General features: G+C 46.8%; 1 long non-coding RNA gene across 2 annotated transcripts in view; it reads left to right on the top strand.

The window, feature by feature from the left end:
* Positions 1 to 16110, top strand: part of LOC117883720 — a 28894-nt gene extending 12784 nt beyond the window's left edge. Inside the window, exons 2-4 of one of the 2 annotated variants that reach the window (XR_004647379.1) lie at positions 5798 to 5882; positions 6170 to 6217; positions 15794 to 16110. This is a non-coding gene — a long non-coding RNA (uncharacterized LOC117883720). Of the gene's footprint in view, positions 1 to 5797; positions 5883 to 6169; positions 7176 to 15793 lie in introns of those variants that run through there. The other variant, XR_004647378.1, reaches the window with a different exon arrangement.
* Positions 16111 to 20416: the final 4306 nt, after the last annotated feature.

The raw sequence follows: 20416 nt of genomic DNA, 5'->3' as shown, positions 1-20416 counted from the left end.
GGGGTGGGGGGGGGTTGGGAGTTCTGGGGGGGAGCTGTCAGGGGGCAGGAGTGGGGAGAGGGATCGGAGCAGTCAGGGGACAGGGAGCAGAGGGGTTTAGATGGGTTGGGAGTTCGGGGGGGGGCTGTCAGGGGGTGGGGAGTGGTTGGATGGGGCGTGGGAGTCCCAGGGGTCTGTCTGGGGGTGGGGGTGTGGATAAGGGTTGGGGCAGTCAGGGGACAAGAGGCAGGGAGGCTTAGATAGGGGTGAAGTCCTGGGGGGCAGTTAGGGGCAGGGGTCCCAGGAGGGGGCAGTCAGGGGACAAGGAATGGGGGGAGGGTTGGGGGTTCTGGGGGGGCGGGAAGTGGGAGGGGCTAGGGCGGGGCTCCTCCCGTCCTCTTTTTTGCTTGCTGAAATATGGTAACCCTAACTTAGGGCAGCAGGAGAAGACTCAGGATCTCTCAGATGGATGGGCCTGGAGAGGGGGGCCCTGGAACAGGGGCTAAAGAAATGATGACTGAGGGGTGCATGACTCTTGGGTGGGTGACTTGGGAATCGCGACCTTGGAATGGGATTGACAAGCTGATGTGTTGTAACCTTGTTTCACTTTGGGGAGGAACTGTTTCATCCTGAGGGATCTGAGGACTGTGGCACTGTATATGATTTAAAAGGTTTCAATTTGCCGCTGAGAGAGAATATTCCTTTGCACGGGCAGGTAAAGTGAAAACTGAGGGAGGTTGTCTCTCTGCTGCTGAGGTTAGCCAAGTGAGTGTGCCTGTGATGGGCGTTTTCTGGGGAGAGACCTCTTTAAGAGGTGGTTTGCTTTACCATCTCAGAACAAGTCTTGGGGAACTTACTTGGCTGAGTATTTGTTTAGGCCCGGGGCCAGCTCCCATTGAAATAAAGGGGAATTTGTCACTGACCTCAATGGGTGCAGCACTGGGCCTTAGTCATTTAGAAGGGATCATGTTTTGGGGCCCAGCCCGTTAGACACAATCAGAGGCAGTGCAGATGGAAAGATCAGTTATATTGGACTCATCTGTGCCCTCCAGGGATCTCTTCAGTGTCATAAGAGAACATAAGAACGGCCATACGGGGTCAGACCAAAGATCCATCTAGCCCAGTATCCTGTCTTCTGTTTTGACAGTGGCCAATGCCAGATGCCCCAGAGGTAATGAACAGAGCAGGTAATCATCAAGTGATCCATTCCCTGTGGCCCTTTCCCAGCTTCTGGCAAACAGTTACGACTCCCTCAGTCTCATCTGCCCTTGCAGAATGGCAGCAATCCTCCGAGTGTACGAACACTCACTTGTCAGTTTCAGATGCTGGCTAAGATCTGAAAGTGCAGGTCTCCAAAGAACTCCTAATGCTGCTAGAATGTTAACTGCAATAAATGAATTTGTGCCCTTACACAACTCTTTGGTCTTGAAGAGTATTTCTTTCCTTTTAAGGTACTAACTGGTGCAGCGGTTGGAAGCATCATGGAACTAGCAATGGGCTCGGGAGCCTTTTATCACTGGGTTGCCAATTCAAATCCAGCCCAGGCTGGTAGTGACTGGACATCGTTACCATCTCATAGCTGCTTTGGTGGCCTGTGTGAAATGAGTTGTGTGGGGTCTCAGAGTAAGATGATCGGAATTACTGTGGGTGCAGAGCTCTGTAACCCAATATAAGCAAGATTTTATCTTGCCTTTATCTGCACCACAGTCTCGAACAGACTGTCTGATACTGGACTATTACCCGTGTGATCAGCACCACTCTCCCTGCCCCAGGCTTCACACAGCCCCTCTGGGAGGCTGGGGCTATGCAGTTATGGAGGACAGGTTCGGGGCTGCATTGTGGGGCTGCCCATAATTTTCTTCTGTGATGGGTTGTCCCCCACTCTGGGATGCCACCTGATGTAGTGGGGTACCACTGAGCCCACTTGTTCCACCAGTCCGGGCTCCCTTATACTGCACTGCTGAGCCAGGCCCTAAAGCCTCCTCCAGCACACACCCAGGTAGGGCCACACCCAGCTGCAGAGAGACACAGACACTGAGATCAGCTCTGCCTGGGAAGACTCAGCTAGGGAATTGCCCAGCACTCAAGTGCATACCCCCTCTGGAGTGTAAACCCAAAATTGTATCATCTTGCACTGCACAGAGAACTGTACAATGTAAGCTCATTGAAATTTGCCTCCTTCCTCAATGTGGAGGAAGATCTGCACAGCTTTTTGCCCCCCAGTTATGAATTCCACCAACTGGTTTTAGAGAACACAAAAACAAGTTCATTAACTACAAAAGATAGATTTTAAGTGATTATAAGGGCTAGCAAACAGATCAAAGCAGATTACTGAACAAATAAAACAAACACACAAACTAAGCTTAATGCACTAAAGAAACTGGTTATTGCTTCCGTCAACGTGCAAAGGCTGAAATTGTGGGAAAGCAACATCACTTACCCCGTAACCTCAGCCATGCTGAACACAACTCCATCTACAGCCTCAGGAACAACTCTGAGATCATAATCAAAAAGGCTGACAAAGGAGGTGCTGTCGTCATCATGAATAAATTGGAATATGACCAAGAGGCTGCTAGACAGCTCTCTAACACCACATTCTACAGGCCATTATCCTCTGATCCCACTGAGGATTACCTAAAGAAACTACAGCATCTGCTAAAAAAACTCCCTGACAAAGCACAGGAACAAATCTGTACAGACACATGCCTAGAACCCCAACCAGGGGTATTCTATTTGCCAACCAAGATCCATAAACCTGGAAATCCTGGACACCCCATCATCTCAGGCACTGGCACCCTAACTTCAGGATTGTCTGGTTATGTGGACTCTCTCCTCAGGCCCCATGCTACCAGCACTCCCAGCTATCTTTGAGACACCACTGACTTCCTGAGGAAACTACAATCCATCGGTGATCTTCCAGAAAACACCATCCTAGCCACTATGGATGTAGAAGCCCCCTACACCAATATTCCACATAAAGATTGACTACAAGCTATCAGGAACAATATCCCCAATAATGTCACAGCTAACCTGGTGGCTGAACTTTGTGACTTTGTCCTCACTCACAACTATTTCACTTTTGGGGACAATAAATACCTTCAAGTCAGCGGCACTGCTATGGGTACCCGCATGGCCCCACAGTATGCCAACATTTTTATGGCTGACTTAGAACAACGCTTCCTTAGCTCTTGTCCCCTAACAGTCCTACTCTACTTGCGCTACATTGATGACATCTTCATCATCTGGACCCATGGAAAAGAAGCCTTTGAGGAATTCCACCATGATTTCAATAATTTCCATCCCACCATCAACCTCAGCCTAGATCAATCCACACAAGCGGTCCATTTCCTGGACACTACTGTGCTAATAAGCGATGGTCACATAAATACCACCCTATACTGGAAACCTTCTGACCGCTATACTTACCTACATGCCTCCAGCTTCCACCCAGAACACACCACACAATCCATTGTCTACAGCCAAGCTCTAAGATACAACCGCATTTGCTCCAATCCCTCAGACAGAGACAAGCACCTACAAGTTCTCTATCAAGCATTCTTAAAACTACAATACCCACCTGCTGAAGTGAAAAAACAGATTGACAGAGCCAGACGAGTACCCAGAAGTCACCTCCTACAAGACAGGCCCAACAAAGAAAATAACAGAACACCACTAGCTGTCACCTTCAGCCCCCAACTAAAACCTCTCCAGCGCATCATCAAAGATCTACAACCTATCCTGAAAGATGATCCCTCACTCTCACAGATCTTAGGAGACAGACCTGTCCTCGCTTACAGACAACCCCCCAACCTGAAACACATACTCACCAGCAACCACACATCACTGAACAAAAACACTGACCCAGGAACCTATCCTTGCAACAAACCCCGATGCCAACTCTGTCCACATATCTATTCAAGTGACATTATAATAGGACCTAATCACATCAGCCATACCATCAGGGGCTCATTCACCTGCACATCTACCAATGTGATATATGCCATCATGTGCCAGCAATGCCCCTCTGCCATGTACATTGGCCAAACCGGACAGTCTCTATGCAAAAGAATTAATGGACACAAATCTGACATCAGGAATCATAATACTCAAAAACCAATGAGAGAACACTTTAACCTGTCTGGTCATTCAATGACAGACCTGCGGGTGGCTAGTTTACAACAGAAAAGCTTCAAAAACAGACTCCAAAGAGAGACTGCTGAGCTGGAATTGATATGCAAACTAGATACAATCAACTTAGGCTTGAATAAGGACTGGGAATGGCTGAGCCATTACAAACATTGAATCTCCCCTTGTAAGTATTCTCACACTTCTTATCAAACTGTCTGTACTGGGCTATCTTGATTATCACTTCAAAAGTTTTTTTCTCTTACTTAATTGGCCTCTCAGAGTTGGTAAAACAACTCCCACCTGTTCATGCTCTCTGTATGTGTGTATATATATCTCTTCCATTCTATATGCATCCGAAGAAGTGGGCTGTAGCCCACGAAAGCTTATGCTCTAATAAATTTGTTAGTCTCTAAGGTGCCACAAGTACCCCTGTTCTTTTTGCGGATACAGACTAACATGGCTGCTACTCTGAAACCTGTGGTTACAAGTAGTAATTTCTCACCCTAAATGTTGTTTTAGGCATTTTTTTCACAGGCCAGACACCTTTTCCAGCCCTTTGTTTCCCAGTGTGGTTCCCTCCCCCACCCACCCCCATGGAAAAATACTGGTATTCTATCATGGAATCCAGTACCAGGTGACTTAATCACATGACCCTGCAGTGTCAAAGCAGCCATGAGTCAAAGGTTGTTTATAGCATCCCAGGAAGCTTCTCAGGAAGGTGCGAGATTAGCATCTTCAAAGTCCTATTGTTCTCCCTAATGGCCCATCCAAACTGATTGCATTCTGTCTGGTGGGCATTTCCCAGGTGCAAACGCTTTTGTAATTGATACATTCTCAATATTCCTAACTTCAGATACAGAAATGATACATGCCTACAAATAGGATATTCATATTCAGCAAATCATAACCTTTGCAATGATATCTCACAAGACCCATCTTGCATAAAACACATATTAGTTATGCCATATTCATATCATAACATTTCTATGAAGAATATGGGGTGTAACATCACACCCTCCCCACCCCCAAGCCTCATGGAAAACCTAGCAGAAGGTTAATATGACCTGAGGCTTCATGACTTCTTATATAGCCCAATGCTGGGGAAATCCTGCTTTAAAGAGGTTCTCAGGGGGAACCGCATATGGGGAAGCCCTGGTGGCTGGTCAGGGAGAGCTGCTGGGGACCCTGGCATTCTGCAGATGCTCCAGGAACTGCTGAGATCTTAAGGGACCCTGGGCTTTGGAGGCTGAACTGCTGGAAACCCTGCTTCTCCACCCCGATGGGATGATTCTCCACAAGGGGGGGCCATTGCAGTGCAATTGCAGGGATTTCTGCCCCTCACCTCCTGGTATTTCCCCAGGTCTTTGTTATAAAAAGTGCCAGCTTCTAGAAATGGTAGTGGATCTGGAAGTCACAGGTCAGGCCCCTTTAGTCCCTTCCCACAAATACTTTCAGTAAATTTTCCAGGAGATCCCCTGATGCAAGGTGAGATTCCCTAGTGAAACAGGATTAGAGTCACCAGAGAGATGTTAACCGCTGCTGCTCTGGGATCAAGTGGGAGTTCTTATGGAAGTTCTGCTGGGACTGTACCTCTCCGATCACCTGGGGGAAGCAAGATGATCTATGTGATCATGGCTGATTTCACAGTTATATTTTCTTATATTTGGATGAATTTGTGTTTGTTTCTTAGACACCGAGGCAGCGTGAGGCTGACAAGCTGCAATGGGAACTTCAAGAGGAGAGCAGGAGGAGAGAGAACCTGCGCAGAATAGCTGGTATACAAATAAAGCAAATTAATATTTACTGCAATGATCATTATAGTTAAAGGCATTTAAAATCAGTGCCCAGTGCTCAATCCCACCCAGTCACTGGAGATGCAAAATCCAGGCTGTCCCCACAAGCTCAGAAGAGTAGAGAACTAGGATGTAAGTAGGGAATGCTGAAAAGAAATGAGGAATGGAGCACTTCCAAAAACGCCTCCCAACCCCAGTGCAATTGTCTCTTGTGATGACACTGCATAGTAATGCCTGCTCTTAACCATTGTATCTGCTCTCCATTTCAGATGCTACGGAGAAGAGAAGTTGGAGAAACTGCCCCCTTCATCCAGGAGGTAATAAATAATGTAAATTTCTTGCTCAGCAAGGCGCTTCTCTCCTTAGGATGAACTCAAATGGGATCACCCAATCCCTTTTCCACACTCGCAGCAAGCATTCACTGGACAGCAGGCTCCACTCCACTAAGGCGGAGGTCAGAGTTCAGAGCTGTGCAAAGCAAGCCCCTTTGCCTGCAGCCAGGGGTGACTGAACTATATTAGTTCACCCCTTATATTCGTGATTCCTTTAAATGTTGCACTGTTGTGTAGCTGACTTGTTAGCATGTTTAATTCTGGGCTGGAAACGTCCACCCCAGTAGCTGGGCTTACATGCAGTGTGGGCACTGCAGGGCAGTATTAGGGGTTTCCCAGGTCCTTGGAGTGCCCCAGCCCCAGAAGCTTCCCAATATGAGAGAGGAGCAGACCTCACCCCCTCCCACTAAGGAGAGAAGCTGCTTACCCTGTTCACTGCCCTCATAGTGGTCAGAGATAGTATCACTTTCACACACATAGCGAGTGCTCTGCTAACCATCATCTGCTCCTGGAGCAGGTTCATAATAGGTGCCCTGGAGAGCCCTCCTCTGGGGTCCGCATCCTTTGCCTCTTGTCAAGGGCTGCGGGCTATGCCGCACACAGCTGCAGAGTGAAACTTACAAAAGTCAAATAAATTTAATTCTGTAGTCATGGAATCATAGAAGCTGAAAGTGGAACTGATCTGTCACATTACCTATCCCATCCCCGTGGTTAGTGCTCTGCTATAGACTGAGGGAGAGAGAACAGCAAGTGCATGGGGACAGGTGCTGAAGGACTGGCCATATGGGAAATAAAAAGAGTAGGCGAGAGGTTTCCTCATGCAGGACAATCCTGCTGAGAGCAGGAATGTCGGAAGATATGCAACCTTACAGGAGACAAAAAGAAGAACAGGAGTACTTGTGGCACCTTAGAGACTAACAAATTTATTAGAGCATAAGCTTTCGTGGACTACAGCCCACTTCTTCGGATGCATATAGAATGGAACATATATTGAGGAGATATATATACACACATACAGAGAGCATAAAGAGGTGGGAGTTGTCTTACCAACTCTGAGAGGCCAATTAATTAAGAGAAAAAAAACTTTTGAAGTGATAATCAAGCTAGCCCAGTACAGACAGTTAAGAAGTGTGAGAATACTTACAAGGGGAGATAGATTCAATGTTTGTAATGGCTCAGCCATTCCCAGTCCTTATGTCCTTGCAGGAGACAGTGCATGTGAGAGCAGACTGTACAGAGATATGAGTAATCTAGAGTCTCTCCTGCATCCCTACCTTAAAAAAACCTAATTCCTCCATCCACAAGCCAAAAGCTGCATGACAAATATTCCCTCCTTCACTTGCACCTCAGAGCCAGAAGTCATGTCTGTGATACTTAAAGCACAGGTGGCATATTCTCATGTGTGCTGCTTTCTCCTAGGACTCAGCAATTCAGCTGGCAGTCACTTGTGAGTATCAGAGGGGTAGCCGTGTTAGTCTGAATCTGTAAAAAGCAACAGAGGGTCCTGTGGCACCTTTGAGACTAACAGAAGTATTGGACACTCTTGCAATCACACATCTCCCACAGGAGAACTTCTTTCCCATTTTAAGGCACACACAAATGCCATTTTCCCTCTTTTAAACTAGAAGCAAGTAATACCAGCATTTGTCTAGTAATTAGTAGAGAAGTTGTTGTGAGATAGAAGCCCTGTCTTTAAAATAGTTTCCAGAAGTGGTTCCAGAGCAGAGATGGAAGTTGGAGACCCATCCTCCTTAAGGTGAATCCAAAGAGATAGTTACTCCTTACCGCTTTTTGCTTGCGCCCATGTTCTAAGGAAACAGAAATGTCCTTTGCAGATCTCTGTTGACTCTGTATCTTGTGTCCTGGGAGATAATGCTCCTATCTAACTAAGGGCACATCTATACTACAAAATTAAGTCGACCTAACTTATGTTAGCATACAGCCGCTGCAGTAATTACATAGCTTGTGTGTGTCTACACTTTGCTCCTTGTGTCAGCAGTGCACATCCTCACCAGGAACACTTGTACAGATTGTACTGTCAGTGTGTGGTAGTGTGGGACATCTTCTGAAAGCCAGTAACAGCCTCGATGTAAGCAACGCAGTGTCTACACTGACACTGCATCAGCCTAACTACAGCAACGTTGACTCTCGTGGAGGTGGAGTTATTAAGTCAGTGTAGCAAGGCAGTTACAGCAGCGGGAGTGAAATTTTTGTGTAGACACTTACAAAGGCTGATGTGCGCTGCCTTGCATTGACCTAACTCTGTAGTATAGACCAGGCCCAAGGCTTGGGTGGAACTACCAACTTATGTCGGTCTAACTACATAAATCCACACCTCTGTGCAATGTAGTTATACTGACTTAACCCCTGGGGCTTCTCCCATTGACATAGCTACTGCCTCTCGGGGAACTGGAGTACCTATGGCGACAGGAGCATCTTCACTAAGTGCTACAGCGGTGCACCTGCATTAGTTGATAGAAGATAGTACAAAACTTAGCCCTGGTCTACACTGGGAGGTGGGGGTTGACCTAAGATACGCAACTTCAACTACGCAAATAGCGTAGCTGAAGTTGGCATATCTTAGGTCGACTTACCTGGCCGTGAGGACGACGGCAAGTTGACCGCTGCTGCTTCCCCGTCAACTCCGCTTCCGCCTCTTGTGAGCTGGAGTTCCGGAGTCGATGGAGCGTGCATTCAGGGATCAATTTATCTGCGTCTAGATGAGATGCGATAAATCGATCCCCAATAGATCAATCTCTACCCGCCGATCCGGTGGGTAGTGAAGACTTGCCCTTAGAATGTGCCTTGCAGATTCCCAGCTGGCTTTGTTCAATCTGATCTTGGGTGATGACACTCCAAGGGGAATGGGGCTGTCCCTTGCAAATCCCCAGCTGGGTCTGTATATCTCTGATCACCTAGTTCCTGGGTGGTGACACTCAAAGAGCAATGCCCTGTGCTGATCCTCACTGAGTTTGTGTATCTCTGAATCCCTTGTTCCCTGGAAAGTGACACAGCTAAATGGCTTTGTGCTAATCCCTCAATCCCAAGTAATGTCACAGTTCTTGTTTCCTCTATTCCTCTTTCAGAAGGAGAGGCAGCAGTGGGTGTTGCAGGAGGTTAGTAGGAGGAGGGAAGAGCAGTGTAGAATAGCTGGTATGGTGTGTGTGTGTGTTCACATGTGTGTTCTTAAGAAAAAAGTGGATGGAAGCTTATTAAAATGATTGTCATAATGAAAGGGGTCTGCCTGACCTCGCAGTACCATCCTCTCCTAACAAAGCAACTCCCAGTGATGCACTGCAGCATTGGGGGGAGAGAGGGGGCGTGTTAGTATGAAAGCAGGGAAATCGGTACGAGGAGCCCGGATGTAAAACCTACTTAGAAATACTCCCATCCCACTACCCCAATCTCCTGTGATGAGAGTATAACCTAACTCCTCCATTTGATCTTCTCTCCATTTCAGATGCTAATCAGGAAGGGAAATGGGTCAGAGGGGAGGAGCTACCTGACTTTGATGAGTAAGGTTATTTCCTATTAACTGACATGCTCTAGCCTCTTTAAAGTATCTTTGCTTATGAAATCAGGTGTTATACTTGTAATGTCAGATTCCTCCTCCTGACCAGGACTCTGGAACAACCAAAGAAAAGTTCCCTCTCTGACCCTTCTAAGCCTTCCCAGGTTTTACATGGAGCTTGGTGCATGCTGGGTGTCAGGGACTGGACTTTAGGAGTTTGATGGGTGGATCTCCACATTGGATAGCTATATCAGTGAAGCTCCTAGTTATGTACCTTAATATGAAATCTCAGTGTAAGGAGATCCCAATAAGAGGGGACTCCGTCATACCCAATCCCTTTCCCTGCCCCACAGTAAATGATCCAAACTCCACTGAAGTCAGTGGGAGTCTCTCCATTGACTTCAATGTCATTCTTTGGGAGGTGCCTGACTCCGCTTTCATTTTCACTAGTGTAAATCTAAAGCAATGGAGTTACTCTGATTTACATCAATATATAACTGAGCAGAATCTGGTCATTGTAGTTCCGAAGGGAAAACTTCAGATCATGTTAAGTTAGTTAATATTGTTGCCCCTTTAGTTAGCCAATGTTTGAGGCCTTGCAGGGCTGTTCCCATTAGGAGGAGAAATGGATGATATAAAAGTCAGGTCTATTCTTTGGTGTAATCCTGTTTATAAGAACTGTCCCCAAAGTCCTGTTTCCCTGAACACAGTAGGAACAGACAACAGCACGCTGTTCCTTTGCTCTGATCCCCAAGTCTGCGGCTCTAATAAGCTCTCTGCTCACGCAGCTTCCTATAAGGATCATCTTCCCCACTCCTCCTCCTTAGTAAAGAACAGAATTGTCAGACAGATGAACACAATTTGTTGGGGGAAGAGTCAACATAGCTTTTGTAAAGAGAAATCATGCCTCACCAATTTACTAGAATTCTTTGAGGGGGTCAACAAGCATGTGGACCAGGGTGATCCAGTGGATATAGTATACTTGGACATTCAGACAGCCTTTGACAAGACCCCTCACCAAGGGCTCTTAAGCAAAGTAAGCTGTCATGGGATAAGAGGGAAGGTCCTCTCACAGATCAGTAGCCGGTTAAAAGACAAAAGGGTAGGAATAAATGGCCAGTTTTCAGACTGGAGAGAGGTAAATAGTGGTATGCCCTATGTCAATATGTTCAACATATTCATAATGTCTTGAAAAAGGGTTAAACAGTGAGGTGGCAAAATTTGCAGATGGTATAAAATTACTCAAGGTAGTTAAGTCCAAAGCAGACTGTGAAGAGTTACAAAGGGAATCTCAAAAGTGGGTGACTGGGCAACAAAATGCCAGATGAAATTCAATGTTGATAAATGCAAAGTAATGTACATTGGAAAACATAATCCCAACTCAACATACAAAATGATGGGGTTTAAATTAGCTATTACCACTCAAGAAAGATCTTGGAGTCACTGTGGATAGTTTTCTGAAAACATCCACTCAATATGCAGTGGCAGTCAAAAAAGGGACCAGAATGTTAGGAACAATTAGGAAAGGGATAGATAATGAGACAGAAAATATCATAGTGCCACTATATAAACCCATAGTACTCCCACACCTTGAATACTATGTGCAGTTCTAGTCATCCCATCTCAAAAATACATTAATTGGAAAAGGTACAGAGAAGAGCAACAAAACGGTTAAGGGTATGAAACAGCTTCTATGTGAGGAGAGATTAAAAAGACTGGAACTTTTCAGCTTGGAAAAGAGATGACTAAGGGGGGATATGATAGAGGTCTATAAAATCATGACTGATGTGGAGAAAAAGTGTTATTTACTCCTTCATGTAACACAAGAACTAGGGGTCATCCAATGAAATTAAAAGGCAGCAGGTTTAGAAACAAACAGGAAGTATTTCTTCACACAATGCACAGTCACCCTATGGAACTCCTTGTCACAGGATGTTGTTGTCATGGCTCCACCATGCCAGTGCTCTCGAACAGTTCTGGAACAGTCCCTGGGAGGACTTCTTCAGTGTGTCAGCCCCCGGAGGGTCACACACTCACACTGGATAAGCCCCTTGGCTTCACTGTTTCCTGGCACCGACCCTCGGAGCCTTCAGCACCCCTGCTTCACACTGTGAACTCTCCTCGGCGAGTCCACTTGGGTTGGACACTGGGGGACGTCTTAAACCCCCAAAGGGAGCAATGCACCTCCACCCTTAATCCAAACTCTCAGTCAGCATTATAAAAACTGAAGGATTTATTAGATGTCTGGAACACACTATAGAAATCCTTAAGTTAGCACAAAGAACAGAAAAAGTTACAGCAAAGTCCATCTGGGTCAGTTCAGAGCCCAGAGCTCCCTCTGACCCCCCCTTGAGTCCCAGTCCAGAAGTAGAGAGCTTCTGGCAGCCCTCTGGTAACCACTCCAAGGCCACTCCTTAGCCCTTAGTTCTCCAGCTGGTCAAACCTGGCTGGTTTGCTAAGGAGGGGTAAGTCATCCAGGTTGTTAGTTGCTAGGTACCCAATGTCCAGGCTATTGTCTTCTGGGACTCTTTGTGGCCTGGGGCCAGCCCCAGACAGCCAGGAGTCAGTCACACCTTGATCTCTGCAAAGAGGAAACAACCTTTCCCCTACCTCATTAACCATAAACCACATAAGGGAAACTGAGGCACACACACTATTCCCACAAAATATTATGAATAATTCCCACTCTGTCACTGTTGTGAAGGCCAAAAGGTGGCAATTATTAGAACCTTTCAGCGTAACAATACATCCGTAGTGTAAGAAAAGCAAACCTTTTATAGCTTAGTCAATACTTTAAATCTTATGGACTGTAGATGGAAGAATACTTGCTCTATTGATGTTAATCATAGAATATCAGGGTTGGAAGGGACCTCAGGAGATCATCTAGTCCAACCCCCTGCTCAAAGCAGGACCAATTCCTAACTAAATCATCGCAGCCAGGGCTTTGTCAAGCCGGGCCTTAAAAACCTCCAAGGAAGGAGACTCCACCACCTCCCTAGGTAACGCATTCCAGTGTTTCACCACCCTCCTAGTGAAATAGTTTTTCCTAATATCCAACCTGGACCTCCCCCACTGCAACTTGAGACCATTGCTCCTTGTTCTGTCATCTGCCACCACTGAGAACAGCCGAGCTCCATCCTCTTTGGAACCCCCCTTCAGGTACTTGAAGGCTGCTATCAAATCCCCCCTCATTCTTCTCTTCTGGAGACTAAACAATCCCAGTTCCCTCAGCCTCTCCTCATAAGTCATGTGCTCCAGCCCCCTAATGATTTTTGTTGCCCTCCGTGGGACTCTTTCCAATTTTTCCACATCCTTCTTGTAGTGTGGGGCCCAAAACTAGACACAGTATTCCAGATGGGGCCTCACCAATGTTGAATAAAGGGGAACGATCACGTTCCTCGATCTGCTGGCAATGCCCCTACTTATACAGCCCAAAATGCCGTTAGCCTTCTTGGCAACAAGAGCACATGTTGACTCATATCCAGCTTCTTGTCCGCTGTGACCCCTAGGTCCTTTTCTGCAGAACTGCTACCTAGCCATTCGGTCCCTAGTCTGTAGCAGTGCATGGGATTCTTCCGTCCTAAGTGCAGGACTCTGCACTTGTCCTTGTTGAACCTCATCAGGTTTTTTTTGGCCCAATCCTCTAATTTGTCTAGGTCCCTCTGTATCCGATCCCTACCCTCTAGTGTATCTACCACGCCTCCTAGTTTAGTGTCATCTGCAAACTTGCTGAGAGTGCAGTCCACACCATCCTCCAGATCATTAATAAAGATATTAAACAAAACCGGCCCCAGGACCGACCCTTGGGGCACTCTGCTTGAAACCGGCTACCAACTAGACATGGAGCCATTGATCATTACCCGTTGAGCCCGACGATCTAGCCAGCTTTCTATCCACCTTACAGTCCATTCATCCAGCCCATACTTCTTTAACTTGGCGGCAAGAATACTGTGGGAGATCGTATCAAAAGCTTTGCTAAAGTCAAGGAATAACACATCCACTGTTTTCCCTTCATCCACAGAGCCAGTTATCTCATCATAGAAGGCAATTAGGTTAGTCAGGCACGACTTCCCCTTCGTGAATCCATGCTGACTGTTCCTGATCACTTTCCTCTCCTCTAAATGTTTCATAATTGATTCCTTGAGGACCTGCTCCATGATTTTTCCAGGGACTGAGGTGAGGCTGACTGGCCTGTAGTTTCCCAGATCCTCCTTCTTCCCTTTTTTAAAGATGGGCACTACATTAGCCTTTTTCCAGTCATCTGGGACCTCCCCCGATCGCAATGAGTTTTCAAAAATAATGGCTAATGGCTCTGCAGTCTCACCCACCAACTCCTTTAGCACCCTCGGATGCAGCGCATCCGGCCCCATGGACTTGTGCACGTCCAGTTTTTCTAAATAGTCCCGAACCACTTCTTTCTCCACAGAGGGCTGGTCGCCTTCTCCCCATACTGTACTGCCCAGTGCAGTAATCTGGGAGCTGACCTTGTTCATGAAGACAGAGGCAAAAAAAATCATTGATTACATTAGCTTTTTCCACATCCTCGGTCACTAGGTTGCCTCCCTCATTCAGTAAGGGGCCCACATTTTCCTTGACTTTCTTCTTGTTGCTAACATACCTGAAGAAACCCTTCTTGTTACTCTTAACATCTCTTGCTAACTGCAACTCCAAGTGTGATTTGGCCTTCCTGATCTCACTCCTGCATGCCTGAGCAATATTTTTATACTCCTCCCTGGTCATTTGTCCAATCTTCCACTTCTTGTAAGCTTCTTTTTTGCGTTTAAGGTCAGCAAGGATTTCACTGTTTAGCCAAGCTGGTCGCCTGCCATATTTACTGTTCTTTCTACACATCGGGATGGTTTGTTCCTGCAACCGCAATAAGGATTCTTTAAAATACAGCCAGCTCTCCTGGACCCCTTTGCCCTTCATGTTATTCTCCCAGGGGATCCTGCCCATCTGTTCCCTGAGGGAGTCAAAGTCTGCTTTTCTGAAGTCCAGGGTCCGTATTCTGCTGCTCTCCTTTCTTCCTTGTGGCAGGATCCTGAACGCGACCATCTCATGGTCACTGCCTCCCAGGTTCCCATCCACTTTTGCTTCCCCGACTAGTTCTTCCCTGTTTGTGAGCAGCAGGTCAAGAAAAGCTCTGCCCCTAGTTGGTTCCTCCAGCACTTGCACCAGGAAATTGTCCCCTACACTTTCCAAAAACTTCCTGGATTTTCTGTGCACCGCTGTATTGCTCTCCCAGCAGATATCAGGGTGATTAAAGTCTCCCATGAGAACCAGGGCCTGCGATCTAGCAACTTCTGCTAGTTGCCAGAAGAAAGCCTCATCCACCTCATCCCCCTGGTCTGGTGGTCTATAGCAGACTCCAACCACGACATCACCCTTGTTGCTCACACTTCTCAACTTTATCCAGAGACTCTCAGTTTTTTCTGCAGTTTCATACCGGAGCTCTGAGTAGTCATACTCCTCTCTTACATACAACGCAACTCCCCCACTTTTTCTGCCCTGCCTGTCCTTCCTGAACAGTTTATATCCATCCATGACAGTACTCCAGTCATGTGAGTTATCCCACCAAGTCTCTGTTATTCCAATCACATCATAGTTCCCTGACTGTGCCAGGACTTCCAGTTCTCCCTGCTCGTTTCCCAGGCTTCTTGCGTTTGTGTAATGAGCACACAGCCTGCAGGTCTGTCTGATTCTGCAAGGTACTGAGGCCTAGATCCTCCAAGGCATTTAGGTACCTTACTCCCATTGAAACTAATAGGAGTTATGTGCTTAAATACTTTGAGGATCTGAGCCGAAGTATCTTCAGGTCCTGTTGATATTAATGGGAGCTGAAGGTGCTCAGCACCACTCAGGGTTAGGCCTTTAAAGGAGCTTTCTATATTCACCCTTTCACCATTCCCCAGAAAATGTTATTCTTCCATCGACAGGCCAAAGGCTGCATAAATAATATTCCCTTCACTTGATCCTCAGCACCTGGGCTTTGAAGCCTACGAAATTCCTAGCATGCCTGGCATATTTTGATGTGTGCTGCTCTCTCCTAGGTGTCCTCCATGCAGCTCAGAGTGGTTTGTGAGTATAACATGTGTCTCCATGAGCTTCTTGTCCATTAAACAGCACAGTGCTCAGAAGCTATTCCCCGCTTTTAACTGGGAACGAGGGGCACCAGCAATTTCCTGCTGAGCTGTGGCACAATTTCCTAGCAAGATTGAATGTCGGTCTTTCAAATGCATTCACCAGTTGGCCCCAGAGCAGACTTGGGTTCCATCTCTCTCTCAGGGCCGGTCCACAACATTTTGGCACCTGAGGTGAGGAGCTCAAATGACACCCCCATGCCTCCTCACTTGGGCCAAAACTTTGAAAGGTCTTAATTCTGCCTTCTTCCTGTTCTACTCCTCTCATGGTACTGCTCTGCTACCTACTCCAATAAAGGAAAACAAACAACTTTAAATGCCTTGTTCAAAAATTTTAAGTAACACAACTTTCAAATGCCTGAACAGCAAATGTAACTTTTCTTGTCTGCATAGTAAACACTGGCATTTTTATCAGTTTGAATAATCAACATGGTACTTTCCGTGCCTTCTTGGTTGCAAAGATTTTAACGGTTTCCTGAAGGTCCACAGTCTGGGCCAGCTCATGCTCTATTAAGATGGTTGCAAGGCCGACCAGCCTCTCCTGTGTCCGTGTGGAGCATGGATGTGTTTTTATTAACTTCAGCTTGGAGAAACTGCGTTCTCCACTGGCAACTGTTACAGGAAGTGTTAGAAGTGCAGAGCAACAAAAGCATTTGGAAAGAGTGTGGTCATCTTATTTGTGCACATATATTCCAGAACACCCTTTGGAGTTGATCCTGCTGAAATGTATCTTGAAAGGGCTTTCAGTTCATCACCTAAATCACTCACATCAATATCGCGCATGTCATCATGTTTCAACACTGTCTCTAGTGCCCTGCATGGCTGGTGTAGGTCTTCTTCGGGTATAGTGAGAAGTTTTGGAATATCATACAACAGCCCAATATACTGCTGTGTTCCTTGAGCTGCATGAAACTTTCAACTGACTGTATTGCACAATCTAGCACCTCGTTAAAGAATTCAACTCTGAAATGTTATTTGAGGTCTCTTATGCAATTATCCTGTGCCTTGTAATCAAAATGTCGTCTTCTTCGGTGACTCTTGTATTCTTGAATGGGTGGGAAAATAGCTTCAGTGTGGGAAAATAGCTTCAGTGTGAAGTTCCTCTACCAACTTCTGTGCACTCTTCAGAACGTTTTGAAATCCTTCATCTGATCGGTAAGACTGCAGATATAACTTTGCTTTGTCCAGTTGTTCCATTGCTACAGATATATCAAGGTCAACCCCTTGGAGTCTCTTGCTTACAACATTTATTTCAAACAGTATATCATGCCACAACACTAAGCCACACAGAAATTTGAAGTTATGTGTGTTTCTGGTGATTCCATTTCCCTCTGCCACTGTTCTCCCACGAACAGTTGCTGTCATAGCATTATCCTCCATAATGGTAACTATGGCATCATCTATCTTCCCAATTTGGTGTTTGATAGGCTTTATCACCTCCACTCGACTTTCCCATCGTGTGGCACTCAGTGGTTTCAGTGTCAGAGAGGATGTTCCCAGATGTTGCTTCAAAATTTGCCATCGATGAGTTGATGTGGAGAAAAATACATAGATGCTTTGAATTACATTAAAAAATTCAGCAGCCTCACTAGTAGCTGATGCTGCATCACTGACCACCAAGTTCAATGAATGAGAACTGCCTGGAACAAAAAAAGCTCCAGGGTTTAACTCTTGGATCTGTGTCCGCACTCCTCTGTTCTTTCCTTTCATGTTGGCACCATTATCGTAGCCCTGTCAGCTATCGCAATTCCTGTATCTTCCAGCTTTTTAAGAAGCACATTTGTCATACCAGCTCCTGTAGTATCATCAATGTCAATAAATTCTAGAAAATGCTGACAGTCACCATTGTAGGGACATTTTCACTAGGTTCTATTGTTGTTACAAAATGCACCATTAAAGTCATTTGTTCCGTATGGCTGACGTCAGGTGTGCAGTCCAGAATAAGAGTAATATCTTCAAAAAGAACAGGAGTACTTGTGGCACCTTAGGCCTGGTCTACACTAGGAGGTTATGTCGAATTTAGCAGCGTTAAATCGAATTAACTCTGCACCCGTCCACACAACAAAGCTATTTAGTTCGACATAGAGGTCTCTTAAATTCGACTTCTGTACTCCTCCCCAACGAGGGGAGTAGCGCCAAATTCGACATGGCCATGTCGAATTAGGGTAGGTGTGGATGGAAATCGACGCTAATAGCTCCGGGAGCTATCCCACAGTGCAACACTCTGTTGACGCTCTGGACAGCAGTCCGAGCTCGGATGCTCTGACCAGCCACACAGGAAAAGCCCCGGGAAAATTTGAATTCCTTTTCCTGTCTGGGCAGTTTGAATCTCATTTCCTGTTTGGACATCGTGGCGAGCTCAGCAGCACTGGCAATGATGCAGAGCTCTCCAGCAGAGATGGCCATGCAATCTCAGAATAGAAAGAGGGCCCCAGCATGGACTGATCGGGAAGTCTTGGATCTGATCGCTGTGTGGGGCGATGAGTCCGTGCTTTCGGAGCTGCGATCGAAAAGACGGAATGCAAAGAAAGATCTCAAAAGCCATGACAGAGAGAGGATACAGCCGGGATGCAATGCAGTGCCGCGTGAAAATCAAGGAGCTGAGACAAGGGTACCAGAAGACCAAAGAGGCAAACGGACACTCCGGATCCCAGCCCCAGACATGCCGTTTCTACAAGGCACTGCATTCCATCCTAGGTGCGGCCACCACCACTACCCCACCATTGACCGTGGACTCAGAGGATGGGATATTGTCGACGCCCACTTCCTCGGCGATGTTAGTGGACGGGGAAGATGAGGAAGGAGATGAGGAGGACGAGGCAGTCGACAGCGCTTACAACACTGATTTCCCAGACAGCCAGGATCTCTTCATCACCCTCACCGAGATCCCCTCCCAACCGTTAACCCAGACCCAGAATCAGGGGAAGGATCAGTCGGTAAGTGTTATAAACATGTAAAGATTTATTTTGAACAGAACATTAATATTAACAGTGGGTTTTTCATGATTACTTTGCCCTAGGCGCTTAAAGTTTTAGTCTTTGGTAGTGCAACTACTGCCAAAAAAATCTAACAATGTCCGGTTTATCATGATTGGTTTGCCCTAGGCGCTCTACTGTTTAGTCCTTGCCAGTGCAGCTACAGTAAAATTCGGTCTATATGTCCGGGGATAGAGCTGAAATCCTCATGGGACATCTCCATGAAGCTCTCCTGGAGGTAATTGGAAAGCCTTTGCATGAGGTCCTTGGGAGAGCGGCCTTGTTGTGTCCTCCGTAGTAGGAAACGTTCCCGCGCCAGGCTGGCAGCAAGTACTCCGGGATCATTGCCTTGCAGAGCATGGCGGCATACGGCCCTGGTCTTTGCAGGCTTTCACGAAGCATGCGTTCTCTGTCGCTCTCTGAAATCCGCATCAGAGTGATGTCGCTCATGGTGACCTGCTTTGAATTAGGGGAATGTTAGTATTGGGACTGCTTGCCTGTTCCTTTACAGAACTGTAACTGGCGGTTTACAGCCATGTGGTGGAGGCGGGAGAGGGGCAGTATACAGGGATCTTTCCTGGGGACAGCCACGAGGGGGTGGGACAGGGGCAGAGTTCATACTTGTTGGATTGCTGGCAGCAGGAACTGGCCAACGCTAGGAGCATTGCTTTGAACGTGAAAGTAGGGCAGTGCTATTATTACAGTTTTAAGCTGCCACAAGTCTACGGCTTACCATGTCAGCCTGCTACCCAAATTCTGCTGTCCAGCCGCGCTTGTCTGATCTGCACTGCATGCGAAGGCCGAAAATTAGACCTTGTCCTGAGTGCTCATGTGATAGGTGCTGTGCATGGTCTTGTTCAGAGAAAGACTATGTTCTTTGTTCACCAAAAAAAATTATCTTTCTGAGGAATTCACTCCCTTTTTCCCATCCCACAGCTGTGACTGTCTCCCGACCTACCCTGGCATCACACTCCCAGAGGCTGGCGCAGGTTAGGCGTAGAAAGAAAAGGACATGGGATGACATGTTCTCAGAACTTATGGGCTGGTCCCGAGCCGAGGCAACCCAGCAGACCCAGTGGAGGGAGAACATGTTGCAATACCAGCGAGCACACAGCGAACGGGAGGAGAGGTGGCGGCAGGAAGACCAGCAGGCGACTCAAAAGCTGCTTGGACTAATGAGGGAGCAAACAGACACGCTCCAGCGCCTTGTGGATGTTCTGCAGGACCGGAGGCAGGAGGACAGAGCCCCCAGAGCCCTGCTGCAGTCTATCTGTAACCACCCTCCCCCGCCACAAAGTCCCATACCCCCCCTCACCCAAAGTACCAAGAAGGAGGGGCGGCAGAGTCTGTGAAAACTGTCACTCCACCCCTGCAGACTGCTCAAGTACCAGAAGGCTGTCATTCCCCAAAATTTGATAAGTCCTTTCCTTCCCGCCTCACCCAAGCCCCCATCCCAGTTTCATCCCCTAACTGTGTAGTTGCTAATAAAAAAATACGTTTGTTAATTATTGTTTCCATCATGTTTTTTTAGAGGACAGTCTGTTTGAAGGGGGGGGGG

This window comes from Trachemys scripta, chromosome 10 (genome assembly GCF_013100865.1).
Source record: "Trachemys scripta elegans isolate TJP31775 chromosome 10, CAS_Tse_1.0, whole genome shotgun sequence".
NCBI classification, from domain to species: Eukaryota; Metazoa; Chordata; order Testudines; family Emydidae; genus Trachemys; species Trachemys scripta.
The sequence above is the reverse complement of the archived record's forward strand: the minus strand, read 5'-3'. Positions and strand labels throughout refer to the sequence as shown.